The 11,039-nt window shown below is 34.5% G+C and overlaps 1 long non-coding RNA gene across 1 annotated transcript; it reads left to right on the plus strand.

Annotated features, from left to right (window-relative positions):
- Positions 1-8,151: 8,151 nt before the first annotated feature.
- Positions 8,152-9,182, plus strand: LOC135150155 (uncharacterized). Its single transcript, XR_010288451.1, has 3 exons — positions 8,152-8,269; positions 8,752-8,867; positions 9,060-9,182. It is a non-coding gene; the product is annotated as an uncharacterized LOC135150155 (long non-coding RNA).
- The last annotated feature ends 1,857 nt before the right edge of the window (positions 9,183-11,039 follow it).

The raw sequence follows: 11,039 nt of genomic DNA on the forward strand, positions 1-11,039 counted from the left end.
TTCCTGCACACAAGTATTGTTTTTCATATTTCATCGACATCCTCTCTCAGTGTTTCGATTAGTTAATTAAAGATCATGAAGCAATGTGAGCACGCGCCAAGTGACTGCAGATGCACAATTAACTGATAGTTGGAGAAAAGACAGCAAAATGTTTAAGTTTAAAGGTCACCTTTTTGGTATATTGTTGCGATGGTTTCCACCAACTTGCTGTATTTTATAACAGCTGAAATCAATGTAGATGCTGTTGATCCTCGTGGGTGCAACTATCGGTCTGGAAATACGACTTCCAGGGGAAACAATATTTCCTGGTTTTTTGCGATCCATGTCAGAGATGAATACCTGTAACATCATAATACCGAAGATGTCACCAGACTACACATTACGCATATATATAGAAATATATAAATCTAAGAATACAGGATATCTAATTTAGTCCATAGCATGAACCTTCTCATGAAAAGAAATATTGTGAAGAGATAGACTATATTTCTTCTTATCCTTAATAAATAACTAGAAAAAGTGAGCAAGCAATATTTAGACAGGGGATTTAATAAATCACATCATACAAACAAATATGAAGTTTGAGATCAATGTTATAATCAACATATGATTTGATGATAGAAGTCTTGCACTTATAGTCAGCTCAAACTAGTAGCTTATTAATGTTACAATTGTTTCTTTTGTTCTTGTTCTTGATGCTCATTTGTTAGGATTTGCTAACATTGTCCTGCATAATCTCTCTGATATGGCTAATCTATCACCAAACAAAAACAACACTGCTTGTATCAACACACACTCTGCTGATAACACATCCACAATCTATTCTCACTCTATTGAAAACAATTCACATCCGCTATATCTTCATTATAATGATCATCCTGAATTGATCTTGATTTCCAAGAAATTAGTAGGATCTGAGAATTATGCTTCTTGGAAATGTTCAATGCAAATCGCCTTGTTTGCTAAAGATAAGCTTGTCATTGTCGCTGGTGAGTTTCCTTTCCTAGTTGACACATCTCCTTTACGTGCTCCATGGAAATGCGTCAATGATATTGTAATTACCAAGATCTTGAACACGGTCTCGGATGATATCAGTAACAGTATGCATTTTATTGATAGTGCTTATGATATCAAGAATGAACTCGGTGAATATTTTTCTGCAGTTGGTAGTCACAAATTTTTTGAAACAGCGAGTTCTTTTCAAGCTCGAGCTAGGAAATGACTGAGTTGAGGTTTACTTTCACAAATTCAAAAGATTTTAAGATGAACTTCAAGCTTTGTAACCTCCTGTTAAGTGCACATGTGCTTCTTCTAGAGATTGGGCGATGCAGCTTGAGAGGACTCGTTTAACTCAGTTCTCATAGGTCTTCATTCAAGCCACTCGGCAGTTCGTGGTCAGCAACACGATGAATCACGATGAATTTTATGTTCCTCAAGCAAGAAAAAAAGCAGTTTCAGTCTCATGATTCTGCTCCAACACCATCTTTGGCAATGATGGTCACCTTGCCAAAGACCTTGCCTACCAATTCAAGATTATTCTCATTGTCATCTTAAAAGGCATAAAGTCAAATGCTATAAGCTTATTGGCTATCCCCTCGATCATCCATACCTTCCAAATATATAATTAAGGAAAGGAGAAATTTACTTCTAACAGATTTGCTAATTCTTCTGCCAAATCATATGATTTACAGGTTACATCTGCTCCTGATTCATCTACAGAATCTCAGCAATTGTCCCCTAAAATGGAGGCCTTGCAGAAACGATTTAACACTCAGTCTCTTTGATAAGGTTCTGGCACAACTTCTCATGTGTCTTCCTCTAATCAATCTACTCAATTCAGCCTTGCTACGCACATCGCAGGTACAACCTATTCTTTATCCTCGATTGTTCACACCTCCTTTTATCAATGACCCCATTGACACTTTTCAGAGTCTCCCATATTACAATCACATACTACACCACCTACTACCACTTTTTCTCCTACTTCAGCAACTACTTCTCCAACACAACTTTCATCGCCTCCTTTACAAACAAATGGATGAAAGATTATATCACTCCAAATCAGCCTTTCCATCCTGCTACCGGGTCTTCTTTGCAAGCAAACACCTTTCGATTAACATGTCCTATTGATGCTGACAAATACAAATTTTCTCATTACCCCCTCCTACATCTGTTTTGGTTTGTGTTGTCAGCAAACAAACAACTATTCATAATCCATTTACTTATAATGAAGCAATTGTTGATCCTTGTTGGGTCGACACCATGAAAAAAGAATTGAGTGTTTAAGGAAACAAAAAACACTTGGCAGGTTGTTCCATTACCTCCTGGAAAAAAGATTTATGGAATACAAATTGTTCTCCAAAGTTCTGTATATTAAAGTGAATTGTGTGTATATCAGTCGAACATCGGAAATTGCATTCTAAGGGTATTATTTGCTCGAAAAATATTAAAAAATATGTTTTGAAAAAAGAAATGGTCAAGGATAAATTCCCTCCCCGAAAAAAAGGACGTGTAAAAGGGAATGGATAGAATAATACATAATTTGTTTTATGCAAATAAACATAAATATATTTATTTGCATCTTCAAAGTACCATAATCTCAACTAACAATTTTTAAGGTTGTCTACTTTTTTCAATATGGACATGCAAAAGGACCACATGGGATAATATATAAGGAGTTTAAAGAGTTATTTGATATCCAATATATTAGTGTTTGAATTCATTAACAAGTAATAAAATCGCATATTGTGAGACACCTAACACTCATCAAATATTCATACATCAACATTAAAATAATCGGATGAAACAGAAAAGCTGAACCATATTTAACATGATTAAACATGAAAATTTGAAAAGAATTTAAGGCATTGATTATTACAGGTGTCATGTAAATAAATTGATATTTATTTTTATATGAAAAGTTTTAAGGATATAATATATGGATGCACTCATCTATTTTGTACAAATGGTTACTCGACATGTGTCTAACATCATAACACAATAGTCTCATCCTTATTTACTCATAAGCGTTGTAACCATATAGCCCCTAAAAGATTGAAGTTGGAGTAAATTTGGTAAATGACATTTGCAAGTTTTTCGACGTATGATTTAAACACATGTTTTTGAACAGGGAAGAACCAAAATAGATGATGAGATGGAGCAAAAACTAAATAATATATAATCATAATAAAATTTTAAAATTGATATGATAAATCATCGGTATTCGTCGGTCAAAAGGGATGATTTGTCATATTTCAACATACCAGAAAAGTAAAAGGCATATCACAACGTATGTCACTAAGTAAAATAACTTTAAAAATCATTTGATCTCTTAGTTCATGTACAAGAGTATAGATCTGGAGTAAAACATACTAAATTCACATAAATGAGTAAATTAATCCGAATATCAAAGATATGGTAGATAGGAAATCACCTGATTTGATGGAGTAATTAAGACGAAATGAGTTGAACGATACCTTGGTCCTCTGACGCTCAACGAATCTTCTGAAACAACATAGATCAGGCATCTCATACAAAATTAACATATATGTGTGTGTCTAGATAGATATATCAGATGTATAATTAATGATATACTACTAATACAAAGATAAATACCTCTGAATGCAAACCAGATTGTTTAATCGCGTGTCAAGTAATTGAATGTAGCCGCCGATTGATGAGATTGAAGATTTTGATATTTTAGGTCGGCTGTCTGCGGCCGCTAGACTAATTACGATTATCTTATTCTTATATATAATGATTAAGATTATTGTTATTGAATTAATGGGCCTATCTTTTTTCAAAAGGCCCTATAGTTAACATATAACCGGGAGTCAATATGTAAGGACAAGAAAAGCCCAATTGATCGAATTCAATGAAAATTGTTTCTCCTACAAAAAAATAGTACTAAGCTAAATAGATGTTCCATTTTTTCAATAAACATGACCATAAGTTAAAGAACTGATTTCCTCCTGAGTAATTTCATGTGCAGAGTGAAGAGCCACTACAAGAAACGGGCCTATCAGCGGCCAATATTATCAGCGATCGCAAGGCTGTCGCTAAATCTGAACGTCAGCGCTATCCAAGATGACAAATATCGTTATCGCTAACCCCAATAGCAATGGACTGCCATCGCTAATTTGTCACACTGTAATATTTTCTCAAAAAAAAATGGAGAGAAAATTGGCGCCAAGTCTTTTGGCGACCACCCCTTAGTTGCGACCACCCCTTTTTGCTAAAAGTGCCATATCACCGTAGTATTAGCGACGGCACGTGGTTGTTAAAAGTCATCTCGGTAGTCCCCTCCCCCCGCAAAAAAGAGAAGATTTTGTCGCACCACAATTGCGACTATGAATATTAGCGACCAAATGTCCTACCAGAAAACTCCACGTCATCAATTAGCTAGAGAAATCAGTTAAAAGGTGATTGCAGATGTAATTTTTAGTTTTTTTTATTTCTTTCGATATAGACGCTTTTTTTTATCAGTTATATCTTAATAAAAAATATTACTTTTATTTTATATTACCGGTTAATGAATTTTTGATTTATTTTTATTATTTTCATTTTAGTAAATAAAAGATATATAGAATTTAGATATTATAAAAATATTATAAATTTCTTAGTCTTTATAGAGATGGTTAAAGTTTTAAGGTTAGTAAGTTTGAAATATAAGCCTGATCTTCTGTCCTCTACTTAAATATTGAATCTGAAAAATTCAAATTCATTCTGTTGATGGCTAAGATAACTTTGTTGATTTCCTTGAGCCAGTATTTTGGATTTTATAATCATATTTAGACTTTGATAAAATTGGTTTTGGAAGTATTTTTGAATGAAAAAGAAAGAATGTAAAGTTAATAACACTGATTTTGAATAATGTGGTTAGAGGCCAGACTTTTGTACCAGGGAAGACTTTATGATTATGGAAATGCATTATATTATTAAATACTTTCAGAAATATATTATTTTAAGGCAAATAAGTTTTAAAAATGTTAAGTTGGAAAATTTCACATAAAGGTTGGATTTAAAAGTATTTGATAATTGATCATTACACTCTGAATTTGTGTATCTTGAAAATATTCTATTCATTATTGTTTCGACTATTCTAGAGCCCGTGGTGGTTAGAATTAGTTCTTTTTTAAGTTGTTGTATCTTGCATAAATATTTGGTTTTTAATTATGCTTCCTGTCAACACTACAACAAAAACACCATCAGACAACACTAATCCGCACGGTAAAAAAAGCGTTGTTGGGAAAAAAGACACAACACTTTCTTTTCGTTCTCGAAAAACTATTGTCTAACACCTACGAACTACGACGGTTAAAAAAACTGTTGTCTAGTAAATTCAATCAGACAACGGTATCTTAACTGTGGTATTGTGTAATGATGTATGTAAGACAACTGTTTTCAGAGCCTATGTGTGAAGAAACTTCAGACAATAGTTCAAGAAATCGTTGTTGAAATTAGACAAGTGTTTTATTTTTTTTGTTGTTTACGAGCATTTCAAACAAGGGTTTTATATAGTGTTGTGTGACTGGAAAGCTAACATACAAGTGTTTTTGTTAGCATTATAACATGGCCTTATAGACAAGCCTTCAACAAATAAAATGTTGCATGACTGAATGACTTTTAAGAAACATACAATAGTATGTTCTTATAAATGTGTTGTTAATAGACTTTAAAGACAAACCTTGTTTTGTTTAGCGTTATGTAAATGTTTATGAAACAAGCCTTTTTTGACAAAAACGCTTGTCTGATTGGCCATCATGGAAAAAAAATAGCAGAAAAACAGAGCAAACCAGCCTGAAAACAGAGGCACACCAACAAATCTAACAAATCTGACTGAAAATAGAGCCAACCAACAGGGATAAAAACAAGGAAACTAACTTACATCATAAAAATTAGTTTAGTTCATCACGAAACTAAGAATCAAATTAAATTACATCATGAAAGTTGAATTAGTTCAAATACATCTGGCATGTAACTAGTCGTGTCCTCGTCTAAATCAACATCCAGGAAATTCGTCACAAAGCACTCATTCTCAATTAGTTCTACTTCCACGGATCCCTCATTTTCTTCATCATTGTCCTCATAATAGTTTTTCTCGGGTAATTTCAACACCACGCACCATAGTTTATCAAGAGGATCATCTATGTAACATACTTGCTTAACGTGTTTCGCTAACAAAAATGGATCATTAAAAAACCCCAACTTATTCAAATTAACCAATGTATAACCCAAGTCATCTACCTTTGTCCCTTTGTTCATATCAATCCAACTACAACGAGAAATGGGGATCCTAAAGCTGTTGTAGTCTAACTCCCATATACATTTATAACTCCATAAAATGTAGGTGAGGCATGCTCAACAATTTGATCCTCACCCTGCACAACCATGGTATCAGCTTGTACACACACGCCACTGCATTTAACATTACGTTTATCATCACGATCTTTGGTGCTAAAGGTAATCCCATCCATTTTGTAACCATTGTATGTAGGGACATCCTTATTGGGCCCATCTGCGATCCATCTTATTTCTTGTGATATCTCCTTTTCGTCGAGCAAATCTGAAGCAATCTGCCAAGGATAGCATAAAAGTTATAAAATGACTTATGTGACAGTTTTAAAAATGAACAAAAATGTTATAAAGTGCACATAATACCTTCGCTCTAAACCATTATGGGAATAGACCATTTTGCTTATTCTTTAGCCACATTTCATTATTTTCATTTGTCGGATATTTAGTCATAAAAAATGACATGTGTTCACTGCATACAATTAAAACAGACTATGTAAATTTATAACACAATGATGTATAATATGAGGATTAAGAAGAAAATTAAGAAATGACTTACTTAAAATATGGCCTAACCGCAACCGTATTTTGTAAAACACATAAATGGGCTAAATGCAAATCATTGTCGCTCGGAGTTATAACTGATGCACCAGATAATGGCCTACAAAGGGCATCCTTCCTATGCCTAACATTTTTTGGTAACCCAACAGTCGCTTCCTCATGGTTCACCAAACACTCAACAGCTTCTTCTGCAACATAGGCTTCAGCAATGCAACCTTCTGCACGAGCCCGATTCCTTATATATCTTTTAAATGTCTTCTTATATCTCTCAAAAGGATACATTCATCTAAGAAAAATTGATCAACAAAGCTCTATTTCTCGTACAAGATGGACCGAGAGATGAAACATAATATCAAACAAGAAAGGGGAGAAGTATTTTTCAAGTTGGCACAAAGTTTCCACCAGCTGGGATTGCATTTTCTCCAACTTATCAACCTCAATAACTTTACTGCAAATTGCCTTAAAAAAAGACAGAAAGGCATATTTGATATAACAGATCAGTTTTCTATTGATACTGTTGCATTTTTAAATTCTTAAAACTAACATTCACGATGAATCATTGGTCGTCTATCAATCAGGCTTTTATGTTCCTCAAGCCAAATAAAAAACAATTTCAGTCTCATGATTTAGATTTGTGTTTAATTGAGTTTGTACATGTTTCTAATTGAATTTGTTCAAGCGTTTAATTGATTATATGTTGTTAATTTGGTATTAGGTTTGTTCAATTAAGGGTTTATGATCTTAATTAGGTCTTGGTTTTGTTTAATTAAGAGTTCATAATTTGGGGGTTTTGCTTGTTGGTTAATTTAGGGGTTTAATTTATGGCCTAAGTAATGGAGTAATTACTCACCCATGGTAATGGAGTAATTTATCTGCTCTGATTATCTACTTTGCGTACCATTAGCCTGTTGTCGTGCAAATGGTAAGATATATATAAGTGGTCCTCTTGATATATTTTTTTGATGATTCATTTTGATATATTGTCTGATGATTAGAAATTGGCTTTCATTTATCTTTGGTATTTAAGGGCATCTGCAGTATTTGATGGCCTTATTTGTTTGATTTTTGTGGACAAAAAAAAAGAAATGGAAAATGTTACATAACAGGGGTGCCTAATGTTGTATCATTCTTTTAGGGAGGAACTCCACCTATACTGGATGGAAATTAATCAAGTGGAAGCAGATAGAAGATCTCCTTGGATTACTGGCACTAGGGACCCTACATGAACATCACTTTTACCAGGAACTCCCCGTTATGACTTCCAGATATACCCACCTCATCCCCAACGAGTAATATACCCACTCCTTCACAGTAAAATGTTAATGAACAATCCTTAAACAGAATACTTAGTTCTGCTGTTTACCTCCACTCTCTCTGCTAACTCTAGTTTTGGAAATCTTGCAGCTAAGTCCTGGTATGTGATATGATGTGTGGTTTATAATTTGATTTTACTAGATATGGCCTTATCTTTTTGATAAGGTGAAACTTGGAGGCATAAATGTTATTCAGACTTATATTTTTTGCGACATATATATGAATCAAATTTTCATCTTTTGCATCCACAGTTTAGGCAAAGTTGAAGTATATAAAGTAAACACTGGCCATGTTTATTTGAAAGATAAATTCTATATAAGCAGATGTGATCCTATGGCCATATAATTCAGATGTTCCGAGCGAGCTTAACATGAAAAATAAAGAACTCTGATGTTTAGATCCCTCCAAACAAACATGGTCATACCCATATGTAGGATTTGAACGTCATAGTTCTTTACTTTTCCCGGCAAGCTCTCTCTTGGAACATCTGATATTCCAATAAAGCTAATGAATATTTTCTTAGTTCTTATAATTCTTATATCGTGTCATTTCAACAAAATAACTGTGATACTTATGTACTAGATCACCCATGGCTTCGAGAGGGTGGCGAAGCATTGGACAAGTCAGCAAACAGTGCGGTTCTTTCTAGGATGAGGCAGTTCAGAGCTATGAACAAGCTCAAGAAGCTTGCACTCAAGGTCCTATTTCGTGTTAATTCAGTTAAATAAATCTGCTACAAATCCTTTTTGAAACGAATAAAGGACTTGCTCACTCAAGTTTTATATTTGAACTAGAGGTCATTGCTGAAAATTTATCCGCAGAGGAAACTCAAGACTTAAGCATACGTTTACTAACATGGACACAGACAATTTCCTTTCCCTACATGTCAGGCTGATGTCGATAGTAACGGGACAATCGATTACATGGAATTTATAGCTGCGATGATACATCGATACACACTGGAGAGGGATGAACATCTCTACAAGGCATTCGAGCATTTTGACACAGACAACAATGGGTAAGTAAATCTATGCAAATTGCCAGTTACATCTGATTCATCTTGTATTGTTCTCCCCAGTCCATACCTGTTTCTTTTCCTGCCTTTATAATGAATCAGCTGATTCTTTTGTTGAAATGTAATGTGTTGGAATGGGTGATGCAGATACCATTGAAGAAATATTGTCTGAAGTTGACTCAGATAATGTATGTTGTTCTTTTCAGTTCCAACTCTATTATGCATAGTTGATCTGAATCTCGATTTAATAATCATGCTTATGTTGCTGACTCGGCTGTTAGGGGCTGCAAGATCGGTTCAGTTTGACTCGATTTTAGCTGAAATTGTTATTAATTAAATCATCTTATAACCGTAACCGAATCACTACAAACAAGATTTTTCAATCCGGTTATTGTTTGTCGACTACCGATTTTGCCTAATTATAAATTATATTATAAACTAGATAATAATGACATTTTAAAAATAGAATAAGAAATAATTGAAATTCCTTGTATGATATTAATTTTCTTATTTTGAAATTGGTAATGGGTTACAATTTGCGGCTTGTAAAAACAGAAGCACTGTGGACACTATCCCTCACTTTAGATACTAAAATATTTCAATTAATTTTGATTTCTCGCGGATGTGCTACCAGATTTGGTTGGGGCTTTGAAGCTTTTGTCCCAAAAGCAATAACGTTCAGTAGACTTATATGAACTTGCACAATCCACCGAAATTGTTGTTGAGGAACTTGCTCTGCACCAGGCTCTTAACAATCTAATTGAGGGCGTTTTGTTGATTTCCAGAGATGCCCCAGCACATTGTGCTCTTGGAATAATCAATGACAATGGGCCTGATATGTCAAGTCTTTTGTTACTTATTTTTTGTTGATCAAAACTTTGGTATAATAATATAGTCGTGTATTTTATTTAACATTCTAGACTTAGGATTGTTATTGCTCTTGGTTGTGGTTGTGTAGGCATGGTTAGATTTGTGATGGGTAACATTCTTACCTTTTTTAAGATGTTCTTGTAATGAACATTTAATGACAGATTAATATAGTTTCGAAATAGTCATGTCAAATTTTTTTTATTCATATTGTTGCAATATATGATTATAATGTTGCCTTAGAGGTTACTTTTGCTTTTGTAAATAATTTAAATTTGTTGCCAGAAGTCCTATATGGCAATGTGATAAGTGGTATTTATACACACTTATAGGCCTTCATTTCCACTTAAATTGGTTGGTTGTACTTAAGTGTTTAGTGTCTTTTGATGTGTTTTTATTGTTTTTCTGTGCAGGTCACGAGTTGAGGTGATGAAGTGATTTTCTATCATTTTAGGTTGTTTTTGGGGCATTATTTGCAAGAATAGAGAATTGTGGATTCATCACGACTTGGGATTTTGTCGGTACATCTTCTACAAACCCTCACGAGAACACACTCGTCCACTAGAGCTATCTAGGGGTTTAAAGGGCTTGTTGCATGTGCTAAATGCAACCGTGATCACCTACGGAAGTGGTACTAGAGCGAGGAAGGGCATGCACGCGAGAACGAGCTAAAAACGAAGAAACAGGGCTGCCAGTGGCAGACACTAGCGCGCCCGCGCTAAGTGTTAGCGCGCCCGCGCTATCCACTGGGACCACTAGCGCGCCTGCGCTAGTTTAGCGCGGCCGCGCCCAGCAGAAGTGCCCCGGGCCGATTTTCGAAGCTTTTCTGATGGATTTTCGCAGCGGTCGAGGCCCGATTGACTTGGTCAATGCACTTTATTATTTTTCATGTGTAAAACCCTAGCCTCGTAGTAGTTTAATATAGTAGAATATCAGATCATAGTTTTATCAGTTTTCTCTCTTGTAATCAAGCACATTATCAGTTTGT

The sequence above is a fragment of the Daucus carota genome, chromosome 2 (assembly GCF_001625215.2).
Source record: "Daucus carota subsp. sativus chromosome 2, DH1 v3.0, whole genome shotgun sequence".
Classification (NCBI taxonomy): domain Eukaryota; kingdom Viridiplantae; phylum Streptophyta; class Magnoliopsida; order Apiales; family Apiaceae; genus Daucus; species Daucus carota.